This window comes from Podarcis tiliguerta (assembly GCF_965153285.1).
Source record: "Podarcis tiliguerta genome assembly, chromosome: 6".
Lineage (NCBI taxonomy): Eukaryota > Metazoa > Chordata > Lepidosauria > Squamata > Lacertidae > Podarcis > Podarcis tiliguerta.
Window position 1 is genome coordinate 79,306,477 of NC_139539.1, and position 15,923 is coordinate 79,322,399.

Sequence of the window (15,923 nt, forward strand, 5' to 3'; positions counted from 1 at the left end):
CCATTCACTGCAATGGAAGTAACTGGTATTAAAGGAGAGTATCTTAAAACTTTTATTTTAAGGGGAGTGTTTTTTTATTTAATCTCAACCATTTCTCCTACATGCATTTCATGTTCTGCCCTTTCCTGTCAGGTACATTTCAAGAAATAAACATTGTTCGGTTCACAAGCCAAAAGCAAGCAAACAAAACAATGATTTTATGTCATTCAGAGGTGTCAAAGATATGAAATGCACACTTCTGGAAGTATGGTCTCCTTTCTAAACAGATAGAGCCTGTAGAGGTTTTTTTTTTGTCTGGGCGGGGAAGATGCAAAATACCAAGTAGCCAACTATCATTATTCCAGTGATATTAAAATATTATGCCACACATATATGCAAGCTATTTAACATACGCTAAAGCACATTTTTGGTCACATAGATATTTAAATCAAATACACAGTGAAGAATTATTCACAGTGCTAGGGCTTCATTATTATTTTTTCTGCAATGGTATTCCACTGCTGAAGAGAAAAGTATGGTTTAAAGACTGGCTTCTCTCTTCAGGGGTTGGACTAGATGACTCATGGTTCCTTCCAACTCTACAATTCTATGATTCTGCAGTGGAAGCAGCTGAAGTAGTTAATGATGCTCTGCAAGTGGTTCTCATTGATATATGCCTATCACCTTTTCCCCTCAGGTGGAATGATGTATCTCAGTGTTGAACAGCACATGGACGGTTGCACATTGACACAAGTTTCATTTCACATTAGATTCCTCTCTGCATTTTTTAAAATTAAAAATGGAATTTTTCTATTAGCTATTTTCACACCAACTCTTCCACCATTCCCAAACTTTTTAAGCACAGTAGACACTCAGTAGGGGCGCGGGTGGCGCTGTGGGTAAAAGCCTCAGCGCCTAGGGCTTGCCGATCGAAAGGTCGGCGGTTCGAATCCCCGTGGCGGGGTGTGCTCCCGTTGTTCGGTCCCAGCGCCTGCCAACCTAGCAGTTCGAAAGCACTCTCGGGTGCAAGTAGATAAATAGGGACCGCTTACTAGCGGGAAGGTAAACGGCGTTTCCGTGTGCGGCTCTGCCTCGCCAGAGCAGCGATGTCACGCTGGCCACGTGACCCGGAAGTGTCTCCGGACAGCGCTGGCCCCCGGCCTCTTTGAGTGAGATGGGCGCACAACCCTAGAGTCTGTCAAGACTGGCCCGTACGGGCAGGGGTACCTTTAGACACTCAGTACAATTCAGTATATTCTACTCATAGACTAGAGCAGAGATAATAGAATCATAGAGTTGGAAGGGACCCAAGGATCATCTAGTCCAACACCCTGCAATGCAGGGATCTCAGCTAAGGTACTGAGCTCAATGAGGTACTATAAGTGTCGATAGGATTTCTGCCTAAGTACAAAACATATGTGTCTCTAGTCTGTATCCCAAAAAACCTAAAAATAAATAAATAAATAAAATTCAATCTAGAGCCTTTAAAACTAATCGAAGTCAAATCCCTGAATTCAGTAGCATAAAACTTGTAACCAACATAAATGTGCATTAGCTTAAATCCCACTTAAACCCAAAGAAGGTGCAATGGTATGCAACCAAGTGCTGAGTCTAGGCTGAGTTTTCTAGCCCTCATGAATGCAGGAATAATTAAAAAAAAACAGAATTATGGTGATGGTGTTTCCTGCTTGGCAGGGGGTTGGACTCGATGGCCCTTGTGGTCTCTTCCAACTCTATGATTCTATGATTCTATGATTCTATGAAATAGTGTGGGAGGCAAGTAACATAAGGGGATAAGATTCTTTACCTTTTCCAACTCAGCTGATTTGCCAAACCATATAACAAGGTAATCTCAAGGACTGGCTCAAGGACATCTACGTGCAGAAAAATAAAATGTATGTTGTCTACTAATTGTAGTTTGGCACGCACATGAAATCAGTTATGCAAATCACATTAATTATCTGCAAATAAGATATGCAAATTAGCTGCAGCCGCCTTTTGATTCATGATATATTTACGATGTGGCCCTCAGCACAGAGGAATTTGGCTGCCTTTTCTGATACAGTGATACAAAGGGATGTTTTTCCGCTCCTTCCAAGTTCCCTACTGTGGAGTTGGGCAACTCCTCTTGTACCCAAGGGCTGCAATCAAACATCACTATAAAACCAGATCCCTACAGCTAAGATGTACATGTAATTAAGTCCAGATACCCACAACTAGTACGTACTTAAAAGTAGCATAAGATGCAAGATTACGATCCTTGCTTTAATTTGGAGAATGCCAGGCTGCAACTCTTGAATGCAGTCTGCTTATTCCATAATAATATTCACTTGGAATTTGAGAAGGGGGGAAATCTCAAGTCAACTTCTCAAAGAGATTCTCTATATTTATCCTACATCTGAGCTTACACTGTGAACATGTTTTTCAAGTTGAGCTCTGCTAGAAAGTATTGCTTAAACATTCTGATTTTCTAATATGGAGCTAGGAACAGGGGCTTATCCTCCTGAATGTTTTATTTCTGAGCTCGGGTTCCTTGCTTGCTGCTCCATTTCACTTAATCAAAATAGCCAGGGGGCCTGGCTTGCTGCACATGTAGCTTGGGGATTTTCCTAGGGAGGCTGTTAGCTCTGCCTTCCCTAAAGCAGAAGTCGTTCCTCCTTTCCTCAAAAGCTCCTCACTTTAGTGCCTCAGGCCAGTGACCACTGCCTTCCCCTCCACACCTCATAAGCAATCCCAACATTGCATTTAATTGCTAATGGCAACATCAAGTAGAAACACTTTTCGGTATTAATGGCTCCTCCCTCAAAACATATGACTTTTCTGCTTCTGATTATCGTCCCTTCTCCCTCTCTCACTTGCAAGGACAAATTCATGGGAGTTATTCACAGAGCTATCAATGGCTATAGAGTACTGGAGCAATATGCCTCTGGATACAAGTTGCTGGGGACCATGAGTAACAGAATACTATTGCATTCAGTGTCCTGGTTAGTCACTGTGAGATTGAAATGTTTGCAGTGAACCAAAAGGGCATCTAGTAGGGTTCTTCCAAGGTTTCTATTACTTTGAGGAGAAGCAGAGAAAGTCAACTCCATGTTATATGGGTTTTAACTTTAATTTAAAAAAAAAAACTAAAAATGGGGAAAAGTAGGATATATGTGTGTGTGTTTAAATTTGTATTAATGAAACACTGTTACATGTAACTGTGTATTTTTGTAATATTTTGTTTAAATTGTCTGCTGTTGCTTCAGTTTTCTGTACACATCTTATATTTTTAATAATAATTATAATTTTAAAATAAAATTATAATAATAATTATAATTTTATTATTTAACTAGCTCAACTAGCTAGGTTTTTAATATGTTAAGCAGTATAGAATTTAAATAATCAACCAATCAATTCCTAAAGGTCATTTGGCTATGGAAAAGATCTGCTCATCTGTAGTTACCGTATTTTTCCGTGTATTGGATGCCCCTAAGTATAGGACAAAGGGATGTGGGTGGCACTGTGGGTAAAAGCTTCAGCGCCTAGGGCTTGCCGATCAAAAGGTCGGCGGTTCGAATCCCCGCGGTGGGGTGTGCTCCCGTTGTTCGGTCCCAGTCCCTGCCAACCTAGCAGTTTGAAAGCACTCCAGGGTGCAAGTAGATAAATAGGGACCGCTTACTGGCGGGAAGGTAAACGGCGTTTCCGTGTGCGGCTCTGGCTCGCCAGAGCAGCGATGTCACGCTGGCCACGTGACCCGGAAGTGTCTCCGGACAGCGCTGGCCCCTGGCCTCTTGAGTGAGATGGGCGCACAACCCTAGAGTCTGTCAAGACTGGCCCGTACGGGCAGGCGTACCTTTACCTTTACCTATGTATAGGACAACCCCTATTTTTGGGGACTCCAAATTAAGAAAATGGGGGGAGATTGACCTGAATTGTTGACGAAAATTGTTCGCCCGCTGGACCAACGATGACAGCCACGCGCCTCTAACAAGCCGTCTATCAGCTGTTCCCTCGCAGGCAGAGCCAGACAATCACTGAGCTTTTTTGGGGGGGTTGAGCTTTCGGAGGGAGGTGCCGTTACCCAGGAGGGGCGCAAGGCGCGAGGTTTCTATGACAGGAAAGGCGTGAAGGGCTAATATTACTTCGATCGCCGCAGCCAACTGGAGCGGCAGCGACGCTCGCACTTAGCCGGCCGCAGACTCTGCAGGGCACAAACGGACCGCCTTCAGCCTCCCTCCCAGCTGTAAGGCGGGCTCAGTGGGAGGAGGCAAGCAGACTACGGAGACCCCGTGGCTCGCCACTGTGAGGAGCTGCAACTGTCAGAGCATGTATGGTGGCAAGTACCATATAGTGGTACCTCGGGTTACATACGCTTCAGGTTACAGACTCCGCTAACCCAGAAATAGTGCTTCAGGTTAAGAACTTTGCTTCGGGATGAGAACGGAAATCGTGCTCTGGTGGCGCGGCGGCAGCAGCAGGAGGCCCCAATGGCTAAAGTGGTGCTTCAGGTTAAGAACAGTTTCAGGTTAAGTACGGACCTCCGGAACGAATTAAGTACTTAACCCGAGGTACCACTGCATTTATTTATTTATTTATATATTTAATTGCTATATTTCATGTATAAGATGACCCACGTTTTCAAACTTTAAAAATGGGGCCTCATCTTATACACGGAAAAGTATGGTATTTAGTGCCACTCTACACTAGTTTCATTTACCAATTTTAATGCATGTCCTCAGTTTTCAAAATCAACAAGAAAATCTGTAGCACATGGTCCAACTGCATTGGCTAATAGTTTCCAGGCCCAATTCAAAGCATTGCTTTATACCTATAAAGCCTTAGGTGGCTCAGGACCCCAATACCTCAAGGTCTGCCATTCACCACATGAATTGACCCAGACCCTGCAATTGTCATCTGAGGCACTTCTCCATGAGCCTCTGGAAAGTAGCAACCCAAGAACAGTTTTTTCAGTGGTGGCTCCTCACTTGTGGGATGTTCATCCCAGGGAGGCTTACCTGGCGTCACTACATATTTTGCCGTGCAAAAACGCTTCTTTTTTGCAGACCTTTGGCTTTTAATTACCTGCGGTCTCATTCAGTGCATGAGCTGTCTGAATTTTGCCTTTTACAAATAGGGTTGTCTTTTGGATTTTTCTAATTTTATCTGCCGGTTTTAATGTTTGTGTGTATTTATTTATTTACTATAAGTCACTTTAATTTACTTTCATAAAAACAATTAACAGGTTACAATAAATAATAATAAATGGTTTGAAATGTTCTGCATTATGTGCCTTGACTCACTTGTGCCTTTTAGAACTATGTGATCCTATTCTTCCAGCGCCCAAGTGATTAGTTCCTTCTCTCTCTTCCCTACTGACAGGAGATTAGACTGAACAACTTACTGGCCATCAGTTTCCTCCTCCAATATTGCGCTAACATAAAATTCTATAAGTCAGTTCACATAACACAGTAAGTCAAACTATGGTTTAGTGAGATCACACAAATGTGTAGGCTCCCAGAGAAGAGTTTGTAGCCACTTTTCTACTCCTCAGTCCTATTTACTGCTATGCCATGCTAAACTAAGCCAAGGTTTGGCATAGCATGTTGTTCAGTCTAAACCAGGACCCCTGGTTAACCTCTCTCGGTACTAACCACAAGCCATAACCAAGAAGGAACTATGGCTTAGTGCAATGCAGTAAAAAGGACCAGAGAAGAACTAAGTGTGAGCTCCTCTCCAAAAGCCCACACAATCTCACTGACTAAGTAAGTAGTTTAGCTTACTGTGTAGTGTGAACAAGGTCTATGATTGCTTTGCATCAGCTTTATTAATTAATTTTAGTACAAAGCTGCAGGAGTGTAGGATAGTAAATGAATTTAAACACTCAGTTCTAGTGGGAACCTAGCGTTTTCAGCACTAGTATTCATGTCCCAGAAGTTATGAACTAATAGTTTTTAAAAAGAATACCTTTGAACATGTGGTTTATAGGATTTAATTGGGTCAGTTTTCACTGCCAGACCCAAACATCAGAACATGTGATGTGATAGACGAAATAAGAATATTGCAAACATGTTTAACGGTGCTTTCCCCACATCTATTTGAGTATCTTGAAGGATATGTCCTTGTGAACATAGAATGCATGGGCACAAGCAAAGTTATATTGGGTTTAAAAAAAACACAACCCACTAAAGTCTTTAGCTTATAATTTAGATAACTGTGATTTGAACACCTACATTATTCTGTTAGACAGCCAGTCCTTCAGATTTTGTCGCCCGTCCTTCAGATTTTGTACAATTCAAAATATGGCTTCAAACAAAAGAAATTAATGGCTAACCAGGAATTTAGGATATTAGTAATATGTGAAGCTGACATATAGCAGGACCTGCTCTTTCATGCAACCACAATGTGATACTTCTTTTAATGAGATTATCGTAACACTCTAAAAAAAAATTGATGTCAAAGTAATTTATTTTTAAAAACACCTTTGGCTAAGCTAAATTTAAGGCTCCGAAAGTGAGACGGTTTTTGCAGATTTCAATTTAGTTTCTAAGCCATAACTCAAAACAATCATTTATTTACTCTTACATCATTGTGGGTCAAGGCTTCCTTGTGCAGAACACAGTTGCATTTTACATTAGTGGCAAGACTGGAAAAAAATGACTTAATTAATGTAAACACCATCTCAACAATTTTTAAAAACTTATACAAGCACTTTCACTGTTACAGAGTAAACATAGGGGACTCAACCTACGTTCTTTACTCACTGTTGGTGCCAATGGAAGTTTCCCTCTGAAGGCAAACAATAATTGCAGGAGGGAGTTCATCAAGATGATTTTTACCTGCTTCCTTGCACATAGTCTCAATACCTCCCCAGCAGCAGCTGGTTACTCCTCCTTGTTTAATTATCTAGATTGCTAAATGCTGGTGTACAGTAGTAGCTAAAAGACTAGGCTATGAATCAAGAAATCCCCACTTTGAACCTTATCTCTGCCATGAGTTTCCTGGGTAGCTTTAGACAAGCTACACACACATTCGGCCTCAATCTCTCATTTGCAATATGGGAATACCAATACTGTCTTAACTTACAAAGCTGTTGGAAGAATTACAACAAGAAATTGTAAATGAAGTGCTTTGAACAGTCTAATCACATTATATAAATGCTAAATATTATGATTAAAGGCATCCCCAGGTTAAAAAGAGCCATGGACCTTTTGGGGAAAGGTAATGATGAGCACTGATACTTCAAAAGACTGTCTGAAGCAAAACATAATTTTTTTTGGGGGGGGGGGGGATCTTACAAGCCCAAATCAGTGGGTGTTTACTCTGAGGAAAGCCCCACTATATTCAGCGGGGCCTGTTCTCAAGCTCAGCTTGATTTTGGAAACCTGGAAGGTTATTAAATCTACATCTCAGGATATTAAAGCAGCTAGCATATGAAACAGGAGGTCAGTTAACAAAAATTATAGGTAAATCAATTATGTGCAAGGGAAGATGCTGATGACTTACAAAATAACAAATCTACAATCCTATATTTAAGGAAGGGAACAAGAGAGCAATACATGACTCAGCAGATCTGTTAGTTTGACCTGTACCCTAGGACAAATGTTAAAATAAATATTCAATTGAAGACTTGCAAGAATATGAAGGCTTGCCTCTCTCCCTATGCTCCTATTCATATATTATGACCCATTTATTAACTGGATGGTCTTCTGCAAGTGCCATCACCATACGAGATGAGGTCGCTGGCTACCAGAGCCCCAATTGGGGAACACCTGCTCCAAAGATGTTCATCTGATACCTACAGTTTTGCTAAGCTTTTTGGATACAGTTTTATTCCTGCAGTTATAATCTACTTCTAGGATTTTGTAGCATTTGGCTTATTGTTATTTTTGTATTTATACTGAGCAGAACTTAGTTGGATACAGTAGATGCACTGAAATTTATAGACTTAAGTTAGCCATGCCCATTGATTTCAGTGAGTCTACTTTAAAGATAATTAACGTTGGACCCAACCCATTTTACTTGTTTTACTTTTGTTAAACCACACTGTTAATATAACATAAAGAAGTACATAAGGCAAAGAGCTGCCCCACTGCCTGTCTACCCCTAGTCTTGTGTCCTCTACATCTTCCACCTCTCAACACTACTTCCCTAATATACAACCTTTAACAATTTATATAAGCTGTTCTCTATAATCCAAATGAAAGCACACTGTAAGGGTTCATCTTAGTTCTTAAACTGTCAGACTTAAATGTTTATTATTTAAGAGCATGTGCCTGTTTATACATTAGCAACATAGCATTGAACTCATCTTCTTAGTTGGCCCCAATCTACAGAGAAAGAGGTCTTGGACTGGGGAGGGGGGGGGGACCAATGGAAAGTTTCGGTGTATAAAAGCCAAGTTGTAAACAAACACAAGACTGTAGAATGTCTTTACTGATTATGAAACATAGAAGTTAAGACAGGCAGCTTAACACAATTTCCATGCCTTTTGCCGCACAAGTGAATTTGTAAGCCCCTTATCTCCTGGCTTAAGCTAAAGGGGTTTTAGTCAAGAGTCTATATGCCTATAGAAACAGAAATTACACAACTAGTTCATATTCATACCTTCAAGTTTCAGTCTCTGAGAAACTCATCTCTGTCAAGTAACTTTCCTATGGTGAAAGTGTGCTTGTAAATTCAGCATTACAAGAATACTTAGCAAAAAATTAGTTTCTACCCTAAAAAATATTGGCTTCAAGTAAAAAAGTAATCCAAAAGGACTGCTGCAGGGTACTGAACTCTTATTTCCCATTTGCTAAAAAAAAGGAAGACAGCAAAGGGTGGGTGCGATAATATCTGTAGTTAAAACAGTGACAGAAATGCCCAACTGCATTACATTAGTGAAGTCTATTTATTCCACCTCTAGAACTGTTGCATTTTATGGTTAGGATTACGTCAGATACCTTCCAGTCTTCTAAAACCTAGCTTACTGTTGATTTAGCAGTCAACCGTTTCAAATGAGTACACAGCAATATTTTATATTTGAGTGTATTCCAGACTCTGCAGCCCTAGAGACTTTTTCATTCAGGCACACACAATGTGGCAACAAAGCTAAATGCTACCCACCTGCCATATGTGGTGCCCCACCAGGGGCTTGATAAACCCATTTTTGCTGTCTGTCTGAGGCTACAAAATAGGGGGCTGGCAGGCATCTGGCAGTCCGCAATGCATGAGTAGTGTGCCGTGTTCAGGTCTGAGGGCAGGGTCACAAGTTGCCCAGCCTATTTAAATCTATTTGTTCCCCAACATCTTATGTGTTAATACAAACAGTAAACATTAGGGTCCTTCAGCTATTGTTTATTTTCTAACTTCTACAGGAAATAAAACTTTCAGTCTGCTTTAGTTACTGAGGGTTATAATGTAATAGAAAGTTTAATGCAAAGAAAACCTATTCATTTCCTCACCAACAGTACAGATATTATGGGGAATAAATGACCTTGGGGTGGAAAAGAAACAACACAAGTAGCAGTAGGTAGGAAACTCATTAGCTGAACTAAAAGAACACTGAACAGTACTCCTGCCATGCATCAAAACTTTCTGGAGCATCCAACTGGAACATACAACAAACCTGGGGGTGGGAGGGAGGCTTGGAAGACTGGGGAAAATAATTTAAATCTTCAGCATCTAAATGGCAATCAATCTAAAGTGTCTTGGAGCACCAGTAAGATGCTATTAATATATGCACTGTGATAATGTTACGACTATAAACAAAAGGCTACCAATTCTAAGAGTTCCAAAGTTTCAAAGGCCTTAAGGCATCCTGAAAATTATCAAATACACTTGTTCACTGGAAAACTAATTCCCATTAGTACCAAATAAATGAAGTAAGGGTCGCATTCATAGTCGACGTTCCACTATTCGCACTAAGACAACTAGAGACTCAATACAGTATTATCATCATAATGAGGAAAATACTTTTCATTTCTGAAAAGGCAATAAATGATGGGCTGATTAAAGATGATTAATGGACTTGGGCTTCAATATTTTCCTTTGTTTCTCTGAAACAGAGACACAATGAAATATATTTATCATGTCAAAAAAAAGTCTGTGGTTTAAGAATTTTATAATTGGATGAAAAACAGCACTATTGTCACACAAAGAAAGCTGGCAACACATAAATCATTATAAGGAATTTAACATTTTAAGGATATTGGAGAAACCCTTAGGGCTACACGGCAATTTTTAGTGTTCCATTAGTCTGTTACTTTGAAAGGTTTTCCCCTTTTTGGTTGTAAATTCAAATAAACCAAGCTATAATTGAAGATAACATCTATAAGAATGCACACATGATTGCATCCAATATTGTACAATCTGTATCCCTGGTACAATTAAGGCTGTACCCCAATGCAGAATTAGGTGTGCCAAAACCTCTGGATTTAAAAGAGTAGCAATCCTAATCGTGCCTACTGAGAACTAAGCTCCACTGTATTCAATGAGACTTGCCCCTAGGTAAGTGTGTACAGGATTGCAGCCTTAGGCATGGCTAACACTGCATATGATTGGACTGAAGAGAGATTAGGTAAAATCCAGTTCTGTTTTGTTATAACATCTCTGCTGGAACACAGGCCTCTAATATTGTTGTACAATGATCCTAAATATCTTTGGGTGGTAGTCAGCCAAGTTATACTCAGAATAGACCCACGGAAATTAATGAACATGCATAAGTTTGATCTATTAATTTCAATGGGTCCACCTTAAATAAAACATAAAGGTAAAAAGGGACCACTGACCATTAGGTCCTGTGATGACCGACTCTGGGGTTGCGGCGCTCATCTCGCTTTATTGGCCGAGGGAGCTGGCATACAGCTTCTGGTCATGTGGCCAGTATGACTAAGCCACTTCTGGCGAACCAGAGCAGCGCACGGAAACGCCGTTTACCTTCCCGCCGGAGCGGTACCTATTTATCTACTTGCACTTTGACATGCTTTCGAACTGCTAGGTTGGCAGGAGCAAGGACCGAGCAACGGAAGCTCACCCCGTTGCAGGGATTCGAACCGCCGACCTTCTGATCAGCAAGTCCTAGGCTCTGTGGTTTAACCCACAGCGCCACCCGTGTCCCAAATAAAACATAGTTGAACATAATTTGTAGTAAATTAAGTAAACTATTAATTACTTTTCAGTAGTTTACCTAGTGAACAATTCAACTCTGTGTATGCTTACTTAAAAACCCCACTGAGTGCAAGATTACAATCCTATGCAATTTACTCAAGAGTTAGCCTCACTGAGCTTAGTAGCAGCATAGCTTCAAGCTGTAAGTTTTTTCAGTACCAGTTATAAATCCTTAGTTTTTTTTTTATTCCTGAGTTCCCACACTTACATCATAACACATTGTTGATATTTCTGGTTTTCCTCTCTGCCTTCTTCAGCTAAATGGGAACTTCTGGAAGGCTCATCTCTCACCAGAAAATGAGAGATGTGCTGTCACTGGAACATCTATTCACCAGGAACAGAATCCAAAAAAATGAAGAAAGTAAGAGCCAATCGTTTTTAAATACACTACCTTTAAAAGTGGTAGTAAGAGAATGGAAAGAAAGGGAATGGTGAGGAAAGAGGTGTAAGAAATCTCACCTTGTACCTCAACTGTTAGTGAAGTTAACAGACAACCATCTTTCTTAAAATGTTACAGAGTCCAGGCCCTTTAGTATCCTGCACAATCAAGAGTGTTCAGCCACCAAAGATGATCTTGCTTAAAGAAGCAAAGATGCTTGCTTAAAATGAATTTAAGGGTCTGCCTACACAACCACTTATAGTGTCACAATTTCCTGTCTTCAACTTTCCATTAATTTACATCATGTTTGTTATGCGCTAAAATTGACTGCAGCCAATTCGCTGTCTGCAACCACCAGCAGTTCAACAAGCCACCTGAGACTGAAAACGTGATTGATGGACTGTTTACAGCTTTGGTGAGTTACAATGTACATGATGAAAAAGCTACTCTAAATAAACTAGAGTAAACACAATTAACAAGTCATTTCCATGAGATCTTGAACCGAGGTACCAAGGTCATGAAAGAACTTCATCATGTGTACTTGACTTCCATGGAAGCATCTCAGAGATGACTCACCCTTCCGTACTAAGCAACAGGCAATCTACTTTATAAGCACGCATCTCAGAGGGCTTTTGGCTTATACTGGCAGAAAGCTACTGCCACAAAAGACTGTAGAAAACACTTGGAGTTACTTCTTTGTTTCCTTTGGTATTGGGGAAACAGGCACATCTGTATTTAAATACCACAGGTCTGTATAATTTTCAGCATCTTATGCAGCTCTGGCTCCTCGACATTTCAGAACGTCAATACCTTGTTTATAAATGGCAAAGTTATTCAGCTGATGCTAAAGCAAGAAAACTCGTGTTCTGTGCAACGAGATATAGAGTTGGAAGCTATGCATCCAGTAATAGGGCAAATTCAGCTCTTTATCAGTAACTGAAACATAGCAATAACTTGCAAACAGGAAGATGAGAAGTATGATTTTCCTCCAGATAAATAATTCACTGCTTTATACATGCACAAACAACACAGGATGGGTATATTTAAGACTGTACTTTACAGCATAGTCTAAGCTTATTGAATGTTGTAATCCTAACCTCACTTAACTGGAAGTATAACCCCACTGAATTCAACTGGGCTTACTTCAGACCAGGCAGTTAGGGCTAAACTGTAAGATCAGTAAAGTCTCTTGCTGCAGTGTAACCGCTAACCAGCGTAACATTGCTGGAGGTTTACATTAAAAGGGTTTTAAATACTACCACAGACATTTGGAACGGCACAATGCCACCACCAATCCTTATACCCTCAAGCCCAGCTGGGAAACTGAAGGGAAGGGTGGAGATATTATAATCAAAGAACTGTAGAGTTGGAAGGGACCACGAGGGTCATCTAGTCCAACCCCCTCAACGCAAGAATGTTTTGTGCAACATGGGACAACCCACAATCCTGAGATTAAGAATCCCATGCTCTACCGACTGAGCTATCCCAGTGTACATCCAGTGTATAACGGAGTACAAGCCCGTAAGTAAGCGCATCCCAATTTGGATTACAGGGCTACCTGGGAGGCAGAGGGGAGAAATTGCTTCCTTATGCATCTTAAAAAGCAGAGACATCACCTTGCCAACAAAGGTCTGGTTTTCCCAGTAGTGATGTATGGAAGTGAGAGCTGGACCATAAAGAAGGCTGATCGCCGAAGAATTGATGCTTTTGAATTATGGTGCTGGAGGAGGCTCTTGAGAGTCCCATGGACTGCAAGAAGATCAAACCTTTCCACTCTTAAGGAAATCAGCCCTGAGTGCTCACTGGAAGGACAGATCCTGAAGCTGAGGCTCCAATACTTTGGCCACCTCATGAGAAGACTCCCTGGAAAAGACCTGATGTTGGGAAAGATGGAGGGCACAAGGAGAAGGGGACGCCAGAGGACGAGATGGTTGGATAGTGTTGTAGAAGCTACCAGCATGAGTTTGACCAAACTGCGGGAGGCAGTGGAAGACAGGAGTGCCTGGCGTGCTCTGGTCCATGGGGTCACGAAGAGTCGGACACGACTAAACGACTAAACAACAACATGCCAATGCACTTCTGAGTCACGCAAAAAATAAATATGAATTTGCACCAAAGAAAAAGATACGACAGCAGGGAAAGGGCTGCTGGTGTCTTTTGTGAACCATGCTATGGGGCCCTCACCCCAACCCTGCCTTCTGGACTAGAAGCATCACCACCAGCACCAGAAGTCCTTAGGTTGCCTGAGGAAGAAATCATGGGTCTTGAACCTTGCTCGGTGCTTCACTGTGGGGGCGCCTCCACACGCCACACTTGGAAGTCTGCTGTTGTCCCACCAATCCCTTGGCACTGCTAACAACCCCCAGCCTGCCATTATAGGGCAAACAGACGCAACCCCCCCCCCCAAGCAAAAATAGTTTTGGCGCAAGTTCTTATACAACTTCAGTGCAGATGGCCTTCTACCAAGGTTTCAATACGCGCCTATTTACTTATGCAAGGGCCAAAGACGGAGCGGGGTGGGGGGAGGCGAGGAGGTGACTAAGGTTGACAAGTCCCCCCACCCCCAAAAAAGGAGGGGAGCCCCTATGAAGGAAGGGCATTAGGACCGCCTTCCCTTTTCCAGAGAACTCTTTTCTCCAAAGCGCGCAAGCGCAGTCGCTTCCTCCCCCCCCACACCCTCGTCTTACTTACAACTAGCGCGTGAAGCGGTGGGGGGGAGGGGAGAGGGAAGGAAACGGCACTGACGGCGACCAATGAGAGGAGGGGACGCCGTACGAAGCAGCCAATGGAGATCGCCCAGTGGGAGGGCCGCTCTCACGAGCAAGTCCCGGGCGAAGTATCTGTGGCGGAGCGAGCGCGCGGGCGCCGAGGCCAAAAAGAAAAAGAGAAGAGGGTTGATGGGGTTCTTTTTGAGGGCGGGGGCCGTTTACCAAGCGGGGCCGTTTCCTCGCGCGGCGTCATTTCTCCCTCAGTAGTAGCAGCAGCCTCCTCCACCCACCAAGCGCGCGCGCACGCGCCCCTCCGTCACCCCCCCCACTCGGTACTTTCGGTTACCTCAGAAGGCTGGGCAGGCGTCGGTTTCAGTTATTTTTTAAATCTCCCTCAGGCAGGGACGCGGCAATACGTGGGAGGGGAGGGTGAGGGTTTTGTGTGGAGAAGGAGCGCAGCCCTCAGCCCCCCTCTTTTTTTCCTCCTCCTCCTCCTCGCTCGCTCTCTCGCTCTTCTGTCTCCTGGTGCCGCCGCTGTCAAGGCTGTAAACATCCCGGCATCCCCGAGGACAAGAAGGCGGGGCCGGGCGCACCGCCTACCGGCCCTGCCTCCTTCCCAGCCGCCGGCCGGCCCGTCGCCCGGCAGGCTGACTAGCTGGCCGTCGCCGGCTCCCCGCGCGCGCGGTTACTACACACGCGCGGAGAGCCCGTCCTGGCCGCCGCCAGAGAAAGGAGGCAAAAAGGTAACCGTGACTTCGCCTTACAAAAAAGTTGGGGGCGCGAGAAAGGAAGGGAAATAAGCGCGGGGAAACGGCTCCACGACGTTTCTTTTCTCTGTCGCAGGCACACACATACACACGTTATGGGCTTCACGCGTCATCCTGCCTCAGTAAGGACTCCCTCCTCCTGATAGACTGGTTCTGTTCATGACCTAGGAACCGACTCTTAGGGGCCAAGGGGGAGTGTATAGAGCCACCCCAATAACGTATTCCCCCCAAAAAAGTTGCCATTCCAGTGGTGTGCGTGCACCACGTCATATGATCGATTATGCTGGGAAGGGCTCCCCCCCCCCATTATTTTATTCAAGTTGGCATCCCTGGATCATGACATTTAGAGCAGGCAGCTTGCTTCTCCTTAACCATCACCCCTACCCCAGTCAATACACACGTGATTGTCCCTCTTTGAATGTGTGCACTTTGCAAAGGATGCTTCCCCCCCCCCCCGCTAGAAATACAGTGGCACCTCAGGTTACATATGCTTCAGGTTACATACGCTTCAGGTTACAGACTCCACTAACCCAGAAATAGTACCTCGGGTTAAGAACTTTGCTTCAGGGTGAGAACAGAAATCGTGCTGCAGCAGTGTGGCAGCAGCAGGAGGCCCCGTTAGCTAAAGTGGTGCTTCAGGTTAAGAACAGTTTCAGGTTAAGAACGGACCTCCGGAACGAATTAAGCACTTAACCCGAGGTACCACTGTATCCCCAAATGCCCCATCTCCGCAGCAGTGGGTTCTGTCTCCCCAGTTTCCTGGCTTCAGAGGCAGATTGCACCTTACAGCAAGGTTTCCCAAACTTGGGTCTCCAGCTGTTTTTGGACTACAACTCCCACCATCCCTAGCTAAGCAGGACGAGCAATTGGGGATCATGGGAGTTGTAGTGCAAAAACAGCTGGAGACCCAAGTTTGGGAAACCTTGCCCTACAGTGTTTCTCAAACGTGGGTCCTTATCT

The 15,923-nt window shown here is 43.2% G+C and overlaps 2 protein-coding genes across 10 annotated transcripts in view; one reads left to right on the forward strand and one right to left on the reverse strand.

Annotated features, from left to right (window-relative positions):
• NEK7 (NIMA related kinase 7) overlaps positions 1 to 14,878 on the reverse strand; it is an 85,149-nt gene extending 70,271 nt beyond the window's left edge. For 2 of the 6 annotated variants that reach the window (XM_083445390.1, XM_083445391.1), the window contains exon 1: positions 14,543 to 14,762. The gene's annotated coding sequence lies outside the window, so the exon portion shown is untranslated. Of the gene's footprint in view, positions 1 to 1,786; positions 1,854 to 11,317; positions 11,434 to 11,568; positions 11,685 to 14,542 lie in introns of those variants that run through there. The other 4 variants (XM_083445389.1, XM_083445388.1, XM_083445392.1 and 1 more) reach the window with 4 other exon arrangements.
• Positions 14,805 to 15,923, forward strand: part of LOC310679760 (uncharacterized protein) — a 111,930-nt gene continuing 110,811 nt past the window's right edge. Inside the window, exon 1 of one of the 4 annotated variants that reach the window (XR_014512494.1) lies at positions 14,805 to 14,939. The gene's annotated coding sequence lies outside the window, so the exon portion shown is untranslated. The remainder of the gene's footprint in view (positions 14,940 to 15,923) is intronic. The other 3 variants (XR_014512495.1, XR_014512496.1, XR_014512497.1) reach the window with 3 other exon arrangements.